This window comes from Taudactylus pleione, unplaced genomic scaffold (assembly GCF_031769625.1).
Source record: "Taudactylus pleione unplaced genomic scaffold, aTauple2 ptg000977l, whole genome shotgun sequence".
Lineage (NCBI taxonomy): Eukaryota > Metazoa > Chordata > Amphibia > Anura > Myobatrachidae > Taudactylus > Taudactylus pleione.
In genome coordinates this window covers 7,286,135-7,310,281 of record NW_028285378.1, presented here as the reverse complement: position 1 = coordinate 7,310,281, position 24,147 = coordinate 7,286,135, and positions in this window count along the sequence as shown.

The following is a 24,147-nucleotide window of genomic DNA, read 5'->3' as shown; positions in this document are numbered from 1 at the left end:
CCAATGTTGCGTTTAAGAGAAAACAGCAAATGCTCGTTTTAGGCCAAAATGCATTGAAACCAATGGAAACAACAAAAGTGCATACTTTGTGATATCTCCTCTTGTAGCAAACACAGACAGCTCAAAATTTCACAGAATGTGTTGAAAACCATGGCCCACAAATATGATCTAAAATGGATTTTCCCCATGTTGCATTTAAGAGAAAACAGCAAATGCTCGTTTTAGGCCAAAATTCACTGAAACCAATAGAAACAAAAAAAGCGCATACTTTGTGATATCTCCTCTTGTAGCAAACACAGACAGCTCAAGATTTCACAGAATGTGTTGAAGACCAAGACAAACAAATGTTATGTGAAATGGTTTTTCTCCCATGTTGCGTTTAAGAGAAAACAACAAATGCTGGTTTTAGGCCAAAATGCACTGAAACCAATGGAAACAACAAAAGTGCATACTTTGTGATATCTCCTCTTGTAGCAAACACAGACTGCTCAAAGTTTCACAGAATGTGTTGAAGACCAATGCCCACAAATGTGATGAGAAATGATTTTTCTCCGATGTTGCGTTTAAGAGAAAACAGCAAATGCTCGTTTTAGGCCAAAATGCATTGAAACCAATGGAAACAACAAAAGTGCATACTTTGTGATATCTCCTCTTGTAGCAAACACAGACAGCTCAAAATTTCACAGAATGTGTAGAAAACCATGGCCCACAAATGTGATATGAAATGGTTTTTCCCCATGTTGCATTTAAGAGAAAACAGCAAATGCTCGTTTTAGGCCAAAATGCATTGAAACCAATGGAAACAACAAAAGTACATACTTTGTGATATCTCCTCTTGTAGCAAACACAGACAGCTCAAAATTTCACTGAATGTGCTGAAGACCAATGCCCACAAATTTGATGTGAAGTGGTTTTTCTCCCATGTTGCATTTAAGAGAAAACAGCAAATGCTCATTTTAGGCCAAAATGCATTGAAACGAATGGAAACAACAAAAGCGCATACTTTGTGATATCTCTTCTTGTAGCAAATACAGACAGCTCAAGATTTCACAGAATGTGTTGAAGATCAAGACCCACAAATGTGATGTGAAATGGTTTTTCTCCCATGTTGCGTTTAAGAGAAAACAGCAAATGCTCGTTTTAGGCCAAAATGCATTGAAACCAATGGAAACAACAAAAGTGCATACTTTGTGATATCTCCTCTTGTAGCAAACACAGACAGCTCAAAATTTCACAGAATGTGTTGAAGACCAAGACCGACAAATGTGATGTGAAATAGTTTTTCTCCCATGTTGCGTTTAAGAGAAAACAGAAAATGCTCGTTTTAGGCCAACATGCATAGAAACCAATGGAAACAACAAATGTGCATACTTTGTGATATCTCCTCTTGTAGAAAATACAGACAGCTCAACATTTTACAGAATGTGTTGAAAACCATGGCCCACAAATGTGATGTAAAATGGATTTTCCCCATGTTGCATTTAAGAGAAAACAGCAAATGCTCATTTTAGGCCTAAATGCATTGAAACCAATGGAAACAACAAAAGCACATACTTTGTGATATCTCTTCTTGTAGCAAGCACAGACAGTTCAAAGTTTCACAGAAAGTGTTGAAGACCAATGCCCACAAATGTGATGTGAAATTATTTTTCTCCCATGTTGCATTTAAGAGAAAACAGCAAATGCTCGTTTTAGGCCAAAATGCATTGAAACCAGTGGAAACAACAAAAGTGCATACTTTGTGATATCTCCTCTTGTAGCAAATACAGACAGCTCAAAATTTCACAGAAAGTGTTGAAGACCAAGACCCACAAATGTGATATGAAATGGTTTTTCTCCCATGTTTCGTTTAAGAGAAAACAGCAAATGCTCGTTTTAGGCCAAAATGCATTGAAACCAATGGAAATAGCAAAAGTGCATACTTTGTGATATCTCCTCTTGTAGCAAACACAGACAGCTCAAAGTTTCACAGAATGTGTTGAAGACGAAGGCCCACAAATGTGATGTGAAATGGATTTTCTCCAATGTTGCATTTAAGAGAAAAAAGCAAATGCTCATTTTAGGCCAAAATGCATTGAAACCAATGGAAACAACAAAAGCACATACTTTGTGATATCTCCTCTTGTAGCAAGCACAGACAGTTCAAAGCTTCACAGAATGCGTTGAAGACAATGCCCACAAATGTGATATGAAATGGTTTTTCTCCCATGTTGTGTTTAAGAGAAAACAGCAAATGCTCGTTTTAGGCCAAAATGCATTGAAACCAATGGAAACAACAAAAGCGCATACTTTGTGATATCTCTTCTTGTAGCAAATACAAACAGCTCAAGATTTCACAGAAAGTGTTGAAGACCATGACCCACAAATGTGATGTGAAATGGTTTTTCTCCCTTCTTGCATGTAAGAGAAAACAGCAAATGCTCGTTTTAGGCCAAAATGCATTGAAACCAATGGAAACAACAAAAGCGTATTCTTTGAGATATCTCCTCTTGTAGCAAACACAGACTGCTCAAAGTTTCACAGAATGTGACCAATGCCCACAAATGTGATGAGAAATGATTTTTCTCCAATGTTGCGTTTAAGAGAAAACAGCAAATGCTCGTTTTAGGCCAAAATGCATTGAAACCAATGGAAACAACAAAAGTGCATACTTTGTGATATCTCCTCTTGTAGCAAACACAGACTGCTCAAAGTTTCACAGAATGTGTTGAAGACCAATGCCCACAAATGTGATGAGAAATGATTTTTCTCCGATGTTGCGTTTAAGAGAAAACAGCAAATGCCCGTTTTAGGCCAAAATGCATTGAAACCAATGGAAACAACAAAAGTGCATACTTTGTGATATCTCCTCTTGTAGCAAACACAGACAGCTCAAAATTTCACAGAATGTGTTGAAAACCATGGCCCACAAATGTGATCTAAAATGGATTTTCCCCATGTTGCATTTAAGAGAAAACAGCAAATGCTCGTTTTAGGCCAAAATTCATTGAAACCTATAGAAACAACAAAAGCGCATACTTTGTGATATCTCCTCTTGTAGCAAACACAGACAGCTCAAGATTTCACAGAATGTGTTGGAGACCAAGACAAACAAATGTGATGTGAAATGGTTTTTCTCCCATGTTGCATTTAAGAGAAAACAACAAATGCTGGTTTTAGGCCAAAATGCACTGAAACCAATGGAAACAACAAAAGTGCATACTTTGTGATATCTCCTCTTGTAGCAAACACAGACAGCTCAAAATTTCACAGAATGTGTTGAAGACCAAGACAAACAAATGTGTTGTGAAATGATTATTCTCCCATGTTGCGTTTAAGAGAAAACAACAAATGCTGGTTTTAGGCCAAAATGCATTGAAACCAATGGAAACAACAAAAGTGCATTCTTTGCGAAGTCTACTCTTGTAGCAAGCACAGACAGCTCAAAATTTCACAGAATGTGTTGAAGACCAAGACTCACAAATGTGATGTGAAATGGTTTTTCTCCCATGTTGCATTTAAGAGAAAACAGCAAATGCTCGTTTTAGGCCAAAATGCATTGAAACCAATGGAAACAACAAAATCGCATACTTTGTGATATCTCCTTTTGTAGCAAACACAGACAGCTCAACATTTAACAGAATGTGTTGAAAACCATGGCCCACAAATGTGATGTAAAATGGATTTTCCCCATGTTGCATTTAAGAGAAAACAGCAAATGCTCATTTTAGGCCAAAATGCATTGAAACCAATGGAAACATCAAAAGCGCATACTTTGTGATATCTCCTCTTGTAGCACACAGAGACAACTCAAAATTTCACAGAATGTGTTGAAGACCAATGCCCACAAATATGATGTAAAATGGTTTTTCACCCATGTTGCATTAAAGAGAAAACAGCAAATGCTTGTTTTAGGCCAAAATACATTGAAACCAATGGAAACAGCAGAAGCACTTTGCGATATTCTCCTCATGTAGAAAATACAGACAGCTCAACATTTTACAGAATGTGTTGAAAACCATGGCCCACAAATGTGATGTAAAATGGAATTTCCCCATGGTGCATTTAAGAGAAAACAGCAAATGCTCATTTTAGGCCAAAATGCATTGAAACCAATGGAAACAACAAAAGTACATACTTTGTGATATCTCCTCTTGTAGCAAGCACAGACAGTTCAAAGCTTCACAGAATGCGTTGAAGACAATGCCCACAAATGTGATATGAAATGGTTTTTCTCTCATGTTGCGTTTAAGAGAAAACAGCAAATGCTCGTTTTAGGCCAAAATGCATTGAAACCAATGGAAACAACAAAAGTGCATACTTTGTGATATCTCCTCTTGTAGCAAACACAGACAGCTCAAAATTTCACTGAATGTGCTGAAGACCAATGCCCACAAATTTGATGTGAAGTGGTTTTTCTCCCATGTTGCATTTAAGAGAAAACAGCAAATGCTCGTTTTAGGCCAAAATTCATTGAAACCAATAGAAACAACAAAAGCGCATACTTTGTGATATCTCCTTTTGTAGCAAACACAGACAGCTAAAAATTTCACAGAATGTGTTGAAGATCAAGACCCACAAATGTGATGTGAAATGGTTTTTCTCCCATGTTGCGTTTAAGAGAAAACAGCAAATGCTCGTTTTAGGCCAAAATGCATTGAAACCAATGGAAACAACAAAAGTGCATACTTTGTGATATCTCCTCTTGTAGCAAACACAGACAGCTCAAAATTTCACAGAATGTGTTGAAGACCAAGACCGACAAATGTGATGTGAAATAGTTTTTCTCCCATGTTGCGTTTAAGAGAAAACAGAAAATGCTCGTTTTAGGCCAACATGCATAGAAACCAATGGAAACAACAAATGTGCATACTTTGTGATATCTCCTCTTGTAGAAAATACAGACAGCTCAACATTTTACAGAATGTGTTGAAAACCATGGCCCACAAATGTGATGTAAAATGGATTTTCCCCATGTTGCATTTAAGAGAAAACAGCAAATGCTCATTTTAGGCCAAAATGCATTGAAACCAATGGAAACAACAAAATCACATACTTTGTGATATCTCTTCTTGTAGCAAGCACAGACAGTTCAAAGTTTCACAGAAAGTGTTGAAGACCAATGCCCACAAATGTGATGTGAAATTATTTTTCTCCCATGTTGCGTTTAAGAGAAAACAGCAAATGCTCGTTTTAGGCCAAAATGCATTGAAACCAGTGGAAACAACAAAAGTGCATACTTTGTGATATCTCCTCTTGTAGCAAATACAGACAGCTCAAAATTTCACAGAAAGTGTTGAAGACCAAGACCCACAAATGTGATATGAAATGGTTTTTCTCCCATGTTTCGTTTAAGAGAAAACAGCAAATGCTCGTTTTAGGCCAAAATGCATTGAAACCAATGGAAATAGCAAAAGTGCATACTTTGTGATATCTCCTCTTGTAGCAAACACAGACAGCTCAAAGTTTCACAGAATGTGTTGAAGACGAAGGCCCACAAATGTGATGTGAAATGGATTTTCTCCAATGTTGCATTTAAGAGAAAAAAGCAAATGCTCATTTTAGGCCAAAATGCATTGAAACCAATGGAAACAACAAAAGCACATACTTTGTGATATCTCCTCTTGTAGCAAGCACAGACAGTTCAAAGCTTCACAGAATGCGTTGAAGACAATGCCCACAAATGTGATATGAAATGGTTTTTCTCCCATGTTGCGTTTAAGAGAAAACAGCAAATGCTCGTTTTAGGCCAAAATGCATTGAAACCAATGGAAACAACAAAAGCGCATACTTTGTGATATCTCTTCTTGTAGCAAATACAGACAGCTCAAGATTTCACAGAAAGTGTTGAAGACCATGACCCACAAATGTGATGTGAAATGGTTTTTCTCCCTTCTTGCATGTAAGAGAAAACAGCAAATGCTCGTTTTAGGCCAAAATGCATTGAAACCAATGGAAACAACAAAAGCACATACTTTGTGATATCTCCTCTTGTAGCAAGCACAGACAGTTCAAAGCTTCACAGAATGCGTTGAAGACAATGCCCACAAATGTGATATGAAATAGTTTTTCTCCCATGTTGCGTTTAAGAGAAAACAGAAAATGCTCGTTTTAGGCCAACATGCATAGAAACCAATGGAAACAACAAATGTGCATACTTTGTGATATCTCCTCTTGTAGAAAATACAGACAGCTCAACATTTTACAGAATGTGTTGAAAACCATGGCCCACAAATGTGATGTAAAATGGATTTTCCCCATGTTGCATTTAAGAGAAAACAGCAAATGCTCATTTTAGGCCTAAATGCATTGAAACCAATGGAAACAACAAAAGCACATACTTTGTGATATCTCTTCTTGTAGCAAGAACACACAGTTCAAAGTTTCACAGAAAGTGTTGAAGACCAATGCCCACAAATGTGATGTGAAATTATTTTTCTCCCATGTTGCATTTAAGAGAAAACAGCAAATGCTCGTTTTAGGCCAAAATGCATTGAAACCAGTGGAAACAACAAAAGTGCATACTTTGTGATATCTCCTCTTGTAGCAAATACAGACAGCTCAAAATTTCACAGAAAGTGTTGAAGACCAAGACCCACAAATGTGATATGAAATGGTTTTTCTCCCATGTTTCGTTTAAGAGAAAACAGCAAATGCTCGTTTTAGGCCAAAATGCATTGAAACCAATGGAAATAGCAAAAGTGCATACTTTGTGATATCTCCTCTTGTAGCAAACACAGACAGCTCAAAGTTTCACAGAATGTGTTGAAGACGAAGGCCCACAAATGTGATGTGAAATGGATTTTCTCCAATGTTGCATTTAAGAGAAAAAAGCAAATGCTCATTTTAGGCCAAAATGCATTGAAACCAATGGAAACAACAAAAGCACATACTTTGTGATATCTCCTCTTGTAGCAAGCACAGACAGTTCAAAGCTTCACAGAATGCGTTGAAGACAATGCCCACAAATGTGATATGAAATGGTTTTTCTCCCATGTTGTGTTTAAGAGAAAACAGCAAATGCTCGTTTTAGGCCAAAATGCATTGAAACCAATGGAAACAACAAAAGCGCATACTTTGTGATATCTCTTCTTGTAGCAAATACAAACAGCTCAAGATTTCACAGAAAGTGTTGAAGACCATGACCCACAAATGTGATGTGAAATGGTTTTTCTCCCTTCTTGCATGTAAGAGAAAACAGCAAATGCTCGTTTTAGGCCAAAATGCATTGAAACCAATGGAAACAACAAAAGCGTATTCTTTGAGATATCTCCTCTTGTAGCAAACACAGACTGCTCAAAGTTTCACAGAATGTGACCAATGCCCACAAATGTGATGAGAAATGATTTTTCTCCAATGTTGCGTTTAAGAGAAAACAGCAAATGCTCGTTTTAGGCCAAAATGCATTGAAACCAATGGAAACAACAAAAGTGCATACTTTGTGATATCTCCTCTTGTAGCAAACACAGACTGCTCAAAGTTTCACAGAATGTGTTGAAGACCAATGCCCACAAATGTGATGAGAAATGATTTTTCTCCGATGTTGCGTTTAAGAGAAAACAGCAAATGCCCGTTTTAGGCCAAAATGCATTGAAACCAATGGAAACAACAAAAGTGCATACTTTGTGATATCTCCTCTTGTAGCAAACACAGACAGCTCAAAATTTCACAGAATGTGTTGAAAACCATGGCCCACAAATGTGATCTAAAATGGATTTTCCCCATGTTGCATTTAAGAGAAAACAGCAAATGCTCGTTTTAGGCCAAAATTCATTGAAACCTATAGAAACAACAAAAGCGCATACTTTGTGATATCTCCTCTTGTAGCAAACACAGACAGCTCAAGATTTCACAGAATGTGTTGGAGACCAAGACAAACAAATGTGATGTGAAATGGTTTTTCTCCCATGTTGCATTTAAGAGAAAACAACAAATGCTGGTTTTAGGCCAAAATGCACTGAAACCAATGGAAACAACAAAAGTGCATACTTTGTGATATCTCCTCTTGTAGCAAACACAGACAGCTCAAAATTTCACAGAATGTGTTGAAGACCAAGACAAACAAATGTGTTGTGAAATGATTATTCTCCCATGTTGCGTTTAAGAGAAAACAACAAATGCTGGTTTTAGGCCAAAATGCATTGAAACCAATGGAAACAACAAAAGTGCATTCTTTGCGAAGTCTACTCTTGTAGCAAGCACAGACAGCTCAAAATTTCACAGAATGTGTTGAAGACCAAGACTCACAAATGTGATGTGAAATGGTTTTTCTCCCATGTTGCATTTAAGAGAAAACAGCAAATGCTCGTTTTAGGCCAAAATGCATTGAAACCAATGGAAACAACAAAATCGCATACTTTGTGATATCTCCTTTTGTAGCAAACACAGACAGCTCAACATTTAACAGAATGTGTTGAAAACCATGGCCCACAAATGTGATGTAAAATGGATTTTCCCCATGTTGCATTTAAGAGAAAACAGCAAATGCTCATTTTAGGCCAAAATGCATTGAAACCAATGGAAACATCAAAAGCGCATACTTTGTGATATCTCCTCTTGTAGCACACAGAGACAACTCAAAATTTCACAGAATGTGTTGAAGACCAATGCCCACAAATATGATGTAAAATGGTTTTTCACCCATGTTGCATTAAAGAGAAAACAGCAAATGCTTGTTTTAGGCCAAAATACATTGAAACCAATGGAAACAGCAGAAGCACTTTGCGATATTCTCCTCATGTAGAAAATACAGACAGCTCAACATTTTACAGAATGTGTTGAAAACCATGGCCCACAAATGTGATGTAAAATGGAATTTCCCCATGGTGCATTTAAGAGAAAACAGCAAATGCTCATTTTAGGCCAAAATGCATTGAAACCAATGGAAACAACAAAAGTACATACTTTGTGATATCTCCTCTTGTAGCAAGCACAGACAGTTCAAAGCTTCACAGAATGCGTTGAAGACAATGCCCACAAATGTGATATGAAATGGTTTTTCTCTCATGTTGCGTTTAAGAGAAAACAGCAAATGCTCGTTTTAGGCCAAAATGCATTGAAACCAATGGAAACAACAAAAGTGCATACTTTGTGATATCTCCTCTTGTAGCAAACACAGACAGCTCAAAATTTCACTGAATGTGCTGAAGACCAATGCCCACAAATTTGATGTGAAGTGGTTTTTCTCCCATGTTGCATTTAAGAGAAAACAGCAAATGCTCGTTTTAGGCCAAAATTCATTGAAACCAATAGAAACAACAAAAGCGCATACTTTGTGATATCTCCTTTTGTAGCAAACACAGACAGCTAAAAATTTCACAGAATGTGTTGAAGATCAAGACCCACAAATGTGATGTGAAATGGTTTTTCTCCCATGTTGCGTTTAAGAGAAAACAGCAAATGCTCGTTTTAGGCCAAAATGCATTGAAACCAATGGAAACAACAAAAGTGCATACTTTGTGATATCTCCTCTTGTAGCAAACACAGACAGCTCAAAATTTCACAGAATGTGTTGAAGACCAAGACCGACAAATGTGATGTGAAATAGTTTTTCTCCCATGTTGCGTTTAAGAGAAAACAGAAAATGCTCGTTTTAGGCCAACATGCATAGAAACCAATGGAAACAACAAATGTGCATACTTTGTGATATCTCCTCTTGTAGAAAATACAGACAGCTCAACATTTTACAGAATGTGTTGAAAACCATGGCCCACAAATGTGATGTAAAATGGATTTTCCCCATGTTGCATTTAAGAGAAAACAGCAAATGCTCATTTTAGGCCAAAATGCATTGAAACCAATGGAAACAACAAAATCACATACTTTGTGATATCTCTTCTTGTAGCAAGCACAGACAGTTCAAAGTTTCACAGAAAGTGTTGAAGACCAATGCCCACAAATGTGATGTGAAATTATTTTTCTCCCATGTTGCATTTAAGAGAAAACAGCAAATGCTCGTTTTAGGCCAAAATGCATTGAAACCAGTGGAAACAACAAAAGTGCATACTTTGTGATATCTCCTCTTGTAGCAAATACAGACAGCTCAAAATTTCACAGAAAGTGTTGAAGACCAAGACCCACAAATGTGATATGAAATGGTTTTTCTCCCATGTTTCGTTTAAGAGAAAACAGCAAATGCTCGTTTTAGGCCAAAATGCATTGAAACCAATGGAAATAGCAAAAGTGCATACTTTGTGATATCTCCTCTTGTAGCAAACACAGACAGCTCAAAGTTTCACAGAATGTGTTGAAGACGAAGGCCCACAAATGTGATGTGAAATGGATTTTCTCCAATGTTGCATTTAAGAGAAAAAAGCAAATGCTCATTTTAGGCCAAAATGCATTGAAACCAATGGAAACAACAAAAGCACATACTTTGTGATATCTCCTCTTGTAGCAAGCACAGACAGTTCAAAGCTTCACAGAATGCGTTGAAGACAATGCCCACAAATGTGATATGAAATGGTTTTTCTCCCATGTTGCGTTTAAGAGAAAACAGCAAATGCTCGTTTTAGGCCAAAATGCATTGAAACCAATGGAAACAACAAAAGCGCATACTTTGTGATATCTCTTCTTGTAGCAAATACAGACAGCTCAAGATTTCACAGAAAGTGTTGAAGACCATGACCCACAAATGTGATGTGAAATGGTTTTTCTCCCTTCTTGCATGTAAGAGAAAACAGCAAATGCTCGTTTTAGGCCAAAATGCATTGAAACCAATGGAAACAACAAAAGCGTATTCTTTGAGATATCTCCTCTTGTAGCAAACACAGACTGCTCAAAGTTTCACAGAATGTGACCAATGCCCACAAATGTGATGAGAAATGATTTTTCTCCAATGTTGCGTTTAAGAGAAAACAGCAAATGCTCGTTTTAGGCCAAAATGCATTGAAACCAATGGAAACAACAAAAGTGCATACTTTGTGATATCTCCTCTTGTAGCAAACACAGACAGCTCAAAATTTCACAGAATGTGTTGAAAACCATGGCCCACAAATGTGATCTAAAATGGATTTTCCCCATGTTGCATTTAAGAGAAAACAGCAAATGCTCGTTTTAGGCCAAAATTCATTGAAACCAATAGAAACAAAAAAAGCGCATACTTTGTGATATCTCCTCTTGTAGCAAACACAGACAGCTCAAGATTTCACAGAATGTGTTGAAGACCAAGACAAACAAATGTTATGTGAAATGGTTTTTCTCCCATGTTGCGTTTAAGAGAAAACAACAAATGCTGGTTTTAGGCCAAAATGCACTGAAACCAATGGAAACAACAAAAGTGCATAATTTGTGATAATTCCTCTTGTAGCAAACACAGACTGCTCAAAGTTTCACAGAATGTGTTGAAGACCAATGCCCACAAATGTGATGAGAAATGATTTTTCTCCGATGTTGCGTTTAAGAGAAAACAGCAAATGCCCGTTTTAGGCCAAAATGCATTGAAACCAATGGAAACAACAAAAGTGCATACTTTGTGATATCTCCTCTTGTAGCAAACACAGACAGCTCAAAATTTCACAGAATGTGTTGAAAACCATGGCCCACAAATGTGATCTAAAATGGATTTTCCCCCATGTTGCATTTAAGAGAAAACAGCAAATGCTCGTTTTAGGCCAAAATTCATTGGAACCTATAGAAACAACAAAAGCGCATACTTTGTGATATCTCCTCTTGTAGCAAACACAGACAGCTCAAGATTTCACAGAATGTGTTGAAGACCAAGACAAACAAATGTGATGTGAAATGGTTTTTCTCCCATGTTGCATTTAAGAGAAAACAACAAATGCTGGTTTTAGGCCAAAATGCACTGAAACCAATGGAAACAACAAAAGTGCATACTTTGTGATATCTCCTCTTGTAGCAAACACAAACAGCTCAAAATTTCACAGAATGTGTTGAAGACCAAGACAAACAAATGTGATGTGAAATGATTTTTCTCCCATGTTGCGTTTAAGAGAAAACAACAAATGCTGGTTTTAGGCCAAAATGCATTGAAACCAATGGAAACAACAAAAGTGCATTCTTTGCGAAGTCTACTCTTGTAGCAAGCACAGACAGCTCAAAATTTCACAGAATGTGTTGAAGACCAAGACTCACAAATGTGATGTGAAATGGTTTTTCTCCCATGTTGCATTTAAGAGAAAACAGCAAATGCTCGTTTTAGGCCAAAATGCATTGAAACCAATGGAAACAACAAAATCGCATACTTTGTGATATCTCCTTTTGCAGCAAACACAGACAGCTCAACATTTAACAGAATGTGTTGAAAACCATGGCCCACAAATGTGATGTAAAATGGATTTTCCCCATGTTGCATTTAAGAGAAAACAGCAAATGCTCATTTTAGGCCAAAATGCATTGAAACCAATGGAAACATCAAAAGCGCATACTTTGTGATATCTCCTCTTGTAGCACACAGAGACAACTCAAAATTTCACAGAATGTGTTGAAGACCAATGCCCACAAATGTGATGTAAAATGGTTTTTCACCCATGTTGCATTAAAGAGAAAACAGCAAATGCTTGTTTTAGGCCAAAATACATTGAAACCAATGGAAACAGCAGAAGCACTTTGCGATATTCTCCTCATGTAGAAAATACAGACAGCTCAACATTTTACAGAATGTGTTGAAAACCATGGCCCACAAATGTGATGTAAAATGGATTTTCCCCATGTTGCATTTAAGAGAAAACAGCAAATGCTCATTTTAGGCCAAAATGCATTGAAACCAATGGAAACAACAAAAGTACATACTTTGTGATATCTCCTCTTGTAGCAAGCACAGACAGTTCAAAGCTTCACAGAATGCGTTGAAGACAATGCCCACAAATGTGATATGAAATGGTTTTTCTCTCATGTTGCGTTTAAGAGAAAACAGCAAATGCTCGTTTTAGGCCAAAATGCATTGAGACCAATGGAAACAACAAAAGTGCATACTTTGTGATATCTCCTCTTGTAGCAAACACAGACAGCTCAAAATTTCACTGAATGTGCTTTAGACCAATGCCCACAAATTTGATGTGAAGTGGTTTTTCTCCCATGTTGCATTTAAGAGAAAACAGCAAATGCTCGTTTTAGGCCAAAATGCATTGAAACGAATGGAAACAACAAAAGCGCATACTTTGTGATATCTCTTCTTGTAGCAAATACAGACAGCTCAAGATTTCACAGAAAGTGTTGAAGACCAAGACCCACAAATGTGATGTGAAATGGTTTTTCTCCCTTCTTGCGTGTAAGAGAAAACAGCAAATGCTCGTTTTAGGCCAAAATGCATTGAAACCAATAGAAACAGCAAAAGCGTATTCTTTGAGATATCAAATCTTGTAGCAAACACAGACTGCTCAAAGTTTCACAGATTGTGTTGAAGACCAATGCCCACAAATGTGATGAGAAATGATTTTTCTCCGATGTTGCGTTTAAGAGAAAACAGCAAATGCTCGTTTTAGGCCAAAATGCATTGAAACCAATGGAAACAACAAAAGTGCATACTTTGTGATATCTCCTCTTGTAGCAAACACAGACAGCTCAAAATTTCACAGAATGTGTTGAAAACCATGGCCCACAAATGTGATCTAAAATGGATTTTCCCCATGCTGCATTTAAGAGAAAACAGCAAATGCTCGTTTTAGGCCAAAATTCATTGAAACCTATAGAAACAACAAAAGCGCATACTTTGTGATATCTCCTCTTGTAGCAAACACAGACAGCTCAAGATTTCACAGAATGTGTTGAAGACCAAGACAAACAAATGTGATGTGAAATGGTTTTTCTCCCATGTTGCATTTAAGAGAAAACAACAAATGCTGGTTTTAGGCCAAAATGCACTGAAACCAATGGAAACAACAAAAGTGCATACTTTGTGATATCTCCTCTTGTAGCAAACACAGACAGCTAAAAATTTCACAGAATGTGTTGAAGACCAATGCCCACAAATGTGATGTGAAATGGATTTTCCCCATGTTGCGTTTAAGAGAAAACAGCAAATGCTCATTTTAGGCCAAAATGCATTGAAACCAATAGAAACAACGAAAGTGCATACTTTGTGATATCTCCTCTTGTAGCAAACACGGACAGCTCAAGATTTCACAGAATGTGTTGAAGATCAAGACCCACAAATGTGATGTGAAATGGTTTTTCTCCCATGTTGCGTTTAAGAGAAAACAGCAAATGCTCGTTTTAGGCCAAAATGCATTGAAACAAATGGAAACAACAAAAGTGCATACTTTGTGATATCTCCTCTTGTAGCAAACACAGACAGCTCAAAATTTCACTGAATGTGCTGAAGACCAATGCCCACAAATTTGATGTGAAATGGTTTTTCTCCCATGTTTCGTTTAAGAGAAAACAGCAAATGCTCGTTTTAGGCCAAAATGCATTGAAATCAATGGAAATAACAAAAGTGCATACTTTGTGATATCTCCTCTTGTTGCAAACACAGACAGCTCAAAATTTCACAGAATGTGTTGAAGACGAAGTCCCACAAATGTGATGTGAAATGGATTTTCTCCCATGTTGCATTTAAGAGAAAACAGCAAATGCTCATTTTAGGCCAAAATGCATTGAAACCAATGGAAACAACAAAAGTGCATACTTTGTGATATCTCCTCTTGTAGCAAACACAGACAGCTCAAAGTTTCACAGAATGTGTTGAAGACCAATGCCCACAAATGTGATGTGAAATGGTTTTCTCCCATGTTGCGTTTAAGAGAAAACAGCAAATGCTCGTTTTAGGCAAAAATGCATTGAAACCAATGGAAACAACAAAAGTGCATACTTTGTGATATCTCCTTTTGTAGCAAACACAGACAGCTCAACATTTAACAGAATGTGTTGAAAACCATGGCCCACAAATGTGATGTAAAATGGATTTTCCCCATGTTGCATTTAAGAGAAAACAGCAAATGCTCATTTTAGGCCAAAATGCATTGAAACCAATGGAAACAACAAAAGCGCATACTTTGTGATATCTCCTCTTGTAGAACACACAGACAACTCAAAATTTCACAGAATGTGTTGAAGACCAATGCCCACAAATGTGATGTAAATGGTTTTTCACCCATGTTGCATTTAAGAGAAAACAGCAAATGCTTGTTTTAGGCCAAAATACATTGAAACCAATGGAAACAGCAGAAGCGCTTTGTGATATTCTCCTCATGTAGCAAACACAGATAGCTCAAAATTGTACACAATGTGTTGAAGACAAATGCCCACAAACATGATGTGAAATGGTTTTTCCCCATGTTGCATTTAAGAGAAAACAGAAAATGCTCATTTTAGGCCAAAAAGCATTTAAACCAATGGAAACAACAAAAGTGCATACTTTGTGACATCTCCTCTTGTAGCAAGCACAGACAGCTCAAAATTTCACAGAATGTGTTGAAGACCAAGACCGACAAATGTGATGTGAAATGGTTTTTCTCCCATGTTGCGTTTAAGAGAAAACAGAAAATGCTCGTTTTAGGCCAACATGCATAGAAACCAATGGAACAACAAATGTGCATACTTTGTGATATCTCCTCTTGTAGAAAATACAGACAGCTCAACATTTTACAGAATGTGTTGAAAACCATGGCCCACAAATGTGATGTAAAATCTATTTTCCCCATGTTGCATTTAAGAGAAAACAGCAAATGCTCATTTTAGGCCAAAATGCATTGAAACCAATGGAAACAACAAAAGCACATACTTTGTGATATCTCCTCTTGTAGCAAGCACAGACAGTTCAAAGCTTCACAGAATGCGTTGAAGACAATGCCCACAAATGTGATATGAAATGGTTTTTCTCCCATGTTGCATTTAAGAGAAAACAGCAAATGCTCGTTTTAGGCCAAAATGCATTGAAACCAATGGAAACAACTAAAGTGCATACTTTGTGATATCTCCTCTTGTAGCAAACACAGACAGCTCAAAATTTCACTGAATGTGCTGAAGACCAATGCCCACAAATTTGATGTGAAATGGTTTTTCTCCCATGTTGCGTTTAAGAGAAAACAGCAAATGCTCGTTTTAGGCCAAAATGCATTGAAACGAATGGAAACAACAAAAGCGCATACTTTGTGAAATCTCTTCTTGTAGCAAATACAGACAGCTCAAGATTTCACAGAAAGTGTTGAAGACCAAGACCCACAAATGTGATGTGAAATGGTTTTTCTCCCTTCTTGCGTCTAAGAGAAAACAGCAAATGCTCCTTTTAGGCCAAAATGCATTGAAACCAATGGAAACAACAAAAGCGTATTCTTTGAGATATCTCCTCTTGTAGCAAACACAGACTGCTCAAAGTTTCACAGAATGTGTTGAAGACCAATGCCCACAAATGTGATGTGAAATGGTTTTCTCCCATGTTGCGTTTAAGAGAAAACAGCAAATGCTCATTTTAGGCCAAAATGCATTGAAACCAATGGAAACAACAAAAGTGCATACTTTGTGATATCTCCTCTTGTAGCAAACACAGACAGCTCAAAATTTCACAGAATGTGTTGAAGACCAAGACAAACAAATGTGATGTGAAATGGTTTTTCTCCCATGTTGCGTTTAAGAGAAAACAACAAATGCTGGTTTTAGGCCAAAATGCACTGAAACCAATGGAAACAACAAAAGTGCATAATTTGTGATAATTCCTCTTGTAGCAAACACAGACTGCTCAAAGTTTCACAGAATGTGTTGAAGACCAATGCCCACAAATGTGATGAGAAATGATTTTTCTCCGATGTTGCGTTTAAGAGAAAACAGCAAATGCCCGTTTTAGGCCAAAATGCATTGAAACCAATGGAAACAACAAAAGTGCATACTTTGTGATATCTCCTCTTGTAGCAAACACAGACAGCTCAAAATTTCACAGAATGTGTTGAAAACCATGGCCCACAAATGTGATCTAAAATGGATTTTCCCCATGTTGCATTTAAGAGAAAACAGCAAATGCTCGTTTTAGGCCAAAATTCATTGGAACCTATAGAAACAACAAAAGCGCATACTTTGTGATATCTCCTCTTGTAGCAAACACAGACAGCTCAAGATTTCACAGAATGTGTTGAAGACCAAGACAAACAAATGTGATGTGAAATGGTTTTTCTCCCATGTTGCATTTAAGAGAAAACAACAAATGCTGGTTTTAGGCCAAAATGCACTGAAACCAATGGAAACAACAAAAGTGCATACTTTGTGATATCTCCTCTTGTAGCAAACACAGACAGCTCAAAATTTCACAGAATGTGTTGAAGACCAAGACAAACAAATGTGATGTGAAATGGTTTTTCTCCCATGTTGCGTTTAAGAGAAAACAACAAATGCTGGTTTTAGGCCAAAATGCATTGAAACCAATGGAAACAACAAAAGTGCATTCTTTGCGAAGTCTACTCTTGTAGCAAGCACAGACAGCTCAAAATTTCACAGAATGTGTTGAAGACCAAGACTCACAAATGTGATGTGAAATGGTTTTTCTCCCATGTTGCATTTAAGAGAAAACAGCAAATGCTCGTTTTAGGCCAAAATGCATTGAAACCAATGGAAACAACAAAATCGCATACTTTGTGATATCTCCTTTTGTAGCAAACACAGACAGCTCAACATTTAACAGAATGTGTTGAAAACCATGGCCCACAAATGTGATGTAAAATGGATTTTCCCCATGTTGCATTTAAGAGAAAACAGCAAATGCTCATTTTAGGCCAAAATGCATTGAAACCAATGGAAACATCAAAAGCGCATACTTTGTGATATCTCCTCTTGTAGCACACAGAGACAACTCAAAATTTCACAGAATGTGTTGAAGACCAATGCCCACAAATGTGATGTAAAATGGTTTTTCACCCATGTTGCATTAAAGAGAAAACAGCAAATGCTTGTTTTAGGCCAAAATACATTGAAACCAATGGAAACAGCAGAAGCACTTTGCGATATTCTCCTCATGTAGAAAATACAGACAGCTCAACATTTTACAGAATGTGTTGAAAACCATGGCCCACAAATGTGATGTAAAATGGATTTTCCCCATGTTGCATTTAAGAGAAAACAGCAAATGCTCATTTTAGGCCAAAATGCATTGAAACCAATGGAAACAACAAAAGTACATACTTTGTGATATCTCCTCTTGTAGCAAGCACAGACAGTTCAAAGCTTCACAGAATGCGTTGAAGACAATGCCCACAAATGTGATATGAAATGGTTTTTCTCTCATGTTGCGTTTAAGAGAAAACAGCAAATGCTCGTTTTAGGCCAAAATGCATTAAGACCAATGGAAACAACAAAAGTGCATACTTTGTGATATCTCCTCTTGTAGCAAACACAGACAGCTCAAAATTTCACTTAATGTGCTTTAGACCAATGCCCACAAATTTGATGTGAAGTGGTTTTTCTCCCATGTTGCATTTAAGAGAAAACAGCAAATGCTCGTTTTAGGCCAAAATGCATTGAAACGAATGGAAACAACAAAAGCGCATACTTTGTGATATCTCTTCTTGTAGCAAATACAGACAGCTCAAGATTTCACAGAAAGTGTTGAAGACCAAGACCCACAAATGTGATGTGAAATGGTTTTTCTCCCTTCTTGCGTGTAAGAGAAAACAGCAAATGCTCGTTTTAGGCCAAAATGCATTGAAACCAATAGAAACAGCAAAAGCGTATTCTTTGAGATATCAAATCTTGTAGCAAACACAGACTGCTCAAAGTTTCACAGAATGTGTTGAAGACCAATGCCCACAAATGTGATGAGAAATGATTTTTCTCCGATGTTGCGTTTAAGAGAAAACAGCAAATGCTCGTTTTAGGCCAAAATGCATTGAAACCAATGGAAACAACAAAAGTGCATACTTTGTGATATCTCCTCTTGTAGCAAACACAGACAGCTCAAAATTTCACAGAATGTGTTGAAAACCATGGCCCACAAATGTGATCTAAAATGGATTTTCCCCATGCTGCATTTAAGAGAAAACAGCAAATGCTCGTTTTAGGCCAAAATTCATTGAAACCTATAGAAACAACAAAAGCGCATACTTTGTGATATCTCCTCTTGTAGCAAACACAGACAGCTCAAGATTTCACAGAATGTGTTGAAGACCAAGACAAACAAATGTGATGTGAAATGGTTTTTCTCCCATGTTGCATTTAAGAGAAAACAACAAATGCTGGTTTTAGGCCAAAATGCACTGAAACCAATGGAAACAACAAAAGTGCATACTTTGTGATATCTCCTCTTGTAGCAAACACAGACAGCTAAAAATTTCACAGAATGTGTTGAAGACCAATGCCCACAAATGTGATGTGAAATGGATTTTCCCCATGTTGCGTTTAAGAGAAAACAGCAAATGCTCATTTTAGGCCAAAATGCATTGAAACCAATAGAAACAACGAAAGTGCATACTTTGTGATATCTCCTCTTGTAGCAAACACGGACAGCTCAAGATTTCACAGAATGTGTTGAAGATCAAGACCCACAAATGTGATGTGAAATGGTTTTTCTCCCATGTTGCGTTTAAGAGAAAACAGCAAATGCTCGTTTTAGGCCAAAATGCATTGAAACAAATGGAAACAACAAAAGTGCATACTTTGTGATATCTCCTCTTGTAGCAAACACAGACAGCTCAAAATTTCACTGAATGTGCTGAAGACCAATGCCCACAAATTTGATGTGAAATGGTTTTTCTCCCATGTTTCGTTTAAGAGAAAACAGCAAATGCTCGTTTTAGGCCAAAATGCATTGAAATCAATGGAAATAACAAAAGTGCATACTTTGTGATATCTCCTCTTGTTGCAAACACAGACAGCTCAAAATTTCACAGAATGTGTTGAAGACGAAGTCCCACAAATGTGATGTGAAATGGATTTTCTCCCATGTTGCATTTAAGAGAAAACAGCAAATGCTCATTTTAGGCCAAAATGCATTGAAACCAATGGAAACAACAAAAGTGCATACTTTGTGATATCTCGTCTTGTAGCAAACACAGACAGCTCAAAGTTTCACAGAATGTGTTGAAGACCAATGCCCACAAATGTGATGTGAAATGGTTTTCTCCCATGTTGCGTTTAAGAGAAAACAGCAAATGCTCGTTTTAGGCAAAAATGCATTGAAACCAATGGAAACAACAAAAGTGCATACTTTGTGATATCTCCTCTTGTATCAAATACAGACAGCTCAAAATTTCACAGAAAGTGTTGAAGACCAAGACCCACAAATGTGATATGAAATGGTTTTTCTCCCATGTTTCATTTAAGAGAAAACAGCAAATGCTCGTTTTAGGCCAAAATGCATTGAAACCAATGGAAATAACAAAAGTGCATACTTTGCGATATCTCCTCTTGTAGCAAACACAGACAGCTCAAAATTTCACAGAATGTGTTGAAGACGAAGACCCACAAATGTGATGTGAAATGGATTTTCTCCCATGTTGCATTTAAGAGAAAACAGCAAAAGCTCATTTTAGGCCAAAATGCATTGAAACCAATGGTAACAACAAAAGTGCATACTTTGTGATATCTCCTCTTGTAGCAAACACAGACTGCTCAAAGTTTCACAGAATGTGTTGAAGACCAATGCCCACAAATGTGATGTGAAATTATTTTTCTCCCATGTTGCGTTTAAGAGGAAACAGCAAATGCTCGTTTTAGGCCACAATGCAATGAAACCAATGGAAACAACAAAAGTGCATACTTTGTGATATCTCCTTTTGTAGCAAACACAGACAGCTCAACATTTAACAGAATGTGTTGAAAACCATGGCCCACAAATGTGATGTAAAATGGATTTTCCCCATGTTGCATTTAAGAGAAAACAGCAAATGCTCATTTTAGGCCAAAATGCATTGAAACCAATGGAAACAACAAAAGCGCATACTTTGTGATATCTCCTCTTGTAGAACACACAGACAACTCAAAATTTCACAGAATGTGTTGAAGACCAATGCCCACAAATGTGATGTAAAATGGTTTTTCACCCATGTTGCATTTAAGAGAAAACAGCAAATGCTTGTTTTAGGCCAAAATACATTGAAACCAATGGAAACAGCAGAAGCGCTTTGTGATATTCTCCTCATGTAGCAAACACAGATAGCTCAAAATTGTACACAATGTGTTGAAGACCAATGCCCACAAACATGATGTAAAATGGTTTTTCCCCATGTTGCATTTAAGAGAAAACAGAAAATGCTCATTTTAGGCCAAAAAGCATTTAAACCAATGGAAACAACAAAAGTGCATACTTTGTGATATCTCCTCTTGTAGCAAGCACAGACAGCTCAAAATTTCACAGAATGTGTTGAAGACCAAGACCGACAAATGTGATGTGAAATGGTTTTTCTCCCATGTTGCGTTTAAGAGAAAACAGAAAATGCTCGTTTTAGGCCAACATGCATAGAAACCAATGGAACAACAAATGTGCATACTTTGTGATATCTCCTCTTGTAGAAAATACAGACAGCTCAACATTTTACAGAATGTGTTGAAAACCATGGCCCACAAATGTGATGTAAAATCTATTTTCCCCATGTTGCATTTAAGAGAAAACAGCAAATGCTCATTTTAGGCCAAAATGCATTGAAACCAATGGAAACAACAAAAGCACATACTTTGTGATATCTCCTCTTGTAGCAAGCACAGACAGTTCAAAGCTTCACAGAATGCGTTGAAGACAATGCCCACAAATGTGATATGAAATGGTTTTTCTCCCATGTTGCATTTAAGAGAAAACAGCAAATGCTCGTTTTAGGCCAAAATGCATTGAAACCAATGGAAACAACTAAAGTGCATACTTTGTGATATCTCCTCTTGTAGCAAACACAGACAGCTCAAAATTTCACTGAATGTGCTGAAGACCAATGCCCACAAATTTGATGTGAAATGGTTTTTCTCCCATGTTGCGTTTAAGAGAAAACAGCAAATGCTCGTTTTAGGCCAAAATGCATTGAAACGAATGGAAACAACAAAAGCGCATACTTTGTGAAATCTCTTCTTGTAGCAAATACAGACAGCTCAAGATTTCACAGAAAGTGTTGAAGACCAAGACCCACAAATGTGATGTGAAATGGTTTTTCTCCCTTCTTGCGTCTAAGAGAAAACAGCAAATGCTCCTTTTAGGCCAAAATGCATTGAAACCAATGGAAACAACAAAAGCGTATTCTTTGAGATATCTCCTCTTGTAGCAAACACAGACTGCTCAAAGTTTCACAGAATGTGTTGAAGACCAATGCCCACAAATGTGATGTGAAATGGTTTTCTCCCATGTTGCGTTTAAGAGAAAACAGCAAATGCTCATTTTAGGCCAAAATGCATTGAAACCAATGGAAACAACAAAAGTGCATACTTTGTGATATCTCCTCTTGTAGCAAACACAGACAGCTCAAAATTTCACAGAATGTGTTGAAGACCAAGACAAACAAATGTGATGTGAAATGGTTTTTCTCCCATGTTGCGTTTAAGAGAAAACAACAAATGCTGGTTTTAGGCCAAAATGCATTGAAACCAATGGAAACAACAAAAGTGCATTCTTTGCGAAGTCTACTCTTGTAGCAAGCACAGACAGCTCAAAATTTCACAGAATGTGTTGAAGACCAAGACTCACAAATGTGATGTGAAATGGTTTTTCTCCCATGTTGCATTTAAGAGAAAACAGCAAATGCTCGTTTTAGGCCAAAATGCATTGAAACCAATGGAAACAACAAAATCGCATACTTTGTGATATCTCCTTTTGTAGCAAACACAGACAGCTCAACATTTAACAGAATGTGTTGAAAACCATGGCCCACAAATGTGATGTAAAATGGATTTTCCCCATGTTGCATTTAAGAGAAAACAGCAAATGCTCATTTTAGGCCAAAATGCATTGAAACCAATGGAAACATCAAAAGCGCATACTTTGTGATATCTCCTCTTGTAGCACACAGAGACAACTCAAAATTTCACAGAATGTGTTGAAGACCAATGCCCACAAATGTTATGTAAAATGGTTTTTCACCCATGTTGCATTAAAGAGAAAACAGCAAATGCTTGTTTTAGGCCAAAATACATTGAAACCAATGGAAACAGCAGAAGCACTTTGCGATATTCTCCTCATGTAGAAAATACAGACAGCTCAACATTTTACAGAATGTGTTGAAAACCATGGCCCACAAATGTGATGTAAAATGGATTTTCCCCATGTTGCATTTAAGAGAAAACAGCAAATGCTCATTTTAGGCCAAAATGCATTGAAACCAATGGAAACAACAAAAGTACATACTTTGTGATATCTCCTCTTGTAGCAAGCACACACAGTTCAAAGCTTCACAGAATGCGTTGAAGACAATGCCCACAAATGTGATATGAAATGGTTTTTCTCTCATGTTGCGTTTAAGAGAAAACAGCAAATGCTCGTTTTAGGCCAAAATGCATTGAGACCAATGGAAACAACAAAAGTGCATACTTTGTGATATCTCCTCTTGTAGCAAACACAGACAGCTCAAAATTTCACTGAATGTGCTTTAGACCAATGCCCACAAATTTGATGTGAAGTGGTTTTTCTCCCATGTTGCATTTAAGAGAAAACAGCAAATGCTCGTTTTAGGCCAAAATGCATTGAAACGAATGGAAACAACAAAAGCGCATACTTTGTGATATCTCTTCTTGTAGCAAATACAGACAGCTCAAGATTTCACAGAAAGTGTTGAAGACCAAGACCCACAAATGTGATGTGAAATGGTTTTTCTCCCTTCTTGCGTGTAAGAGAAAACAGCAAATGCTCGTTTTAGGCCAAAATGCATTGAAACCAATAGAAACAACAAAAGCGTATTCTTTGAGATATCTCCTCTTGTAGCAAACACAGACTGCTCAAAGTTTCACAGAATGTGTTGAAGACCAATGCCCACAAATGTGATGAGAAATGATTTTTCTCCGATGTTGCGTTTAAGAGAAAACAGCAAATGCTCGTTTTAGGCCAAAATGCATTGAAACCAATGGAAACAACAAAAGTGCATATTTTGTGATATCTCCTCTTGTAGCAAACACAGACAGCTCAAAATTTCACAGAATGTGTTGAAAACCATGGCCCACAAATGTGATCTAAAATGGATTTTCCCCATGCTGCATTTAAGAGAAAACAGCAAATGCTCGTTTTAGGCCAAAATTCATTGAAACCTATAGAAACAACAAAAGCGCATACTTTGTGATATCTCCTCTTGTAGCAAACACAGACAGCTCAAGATTTCA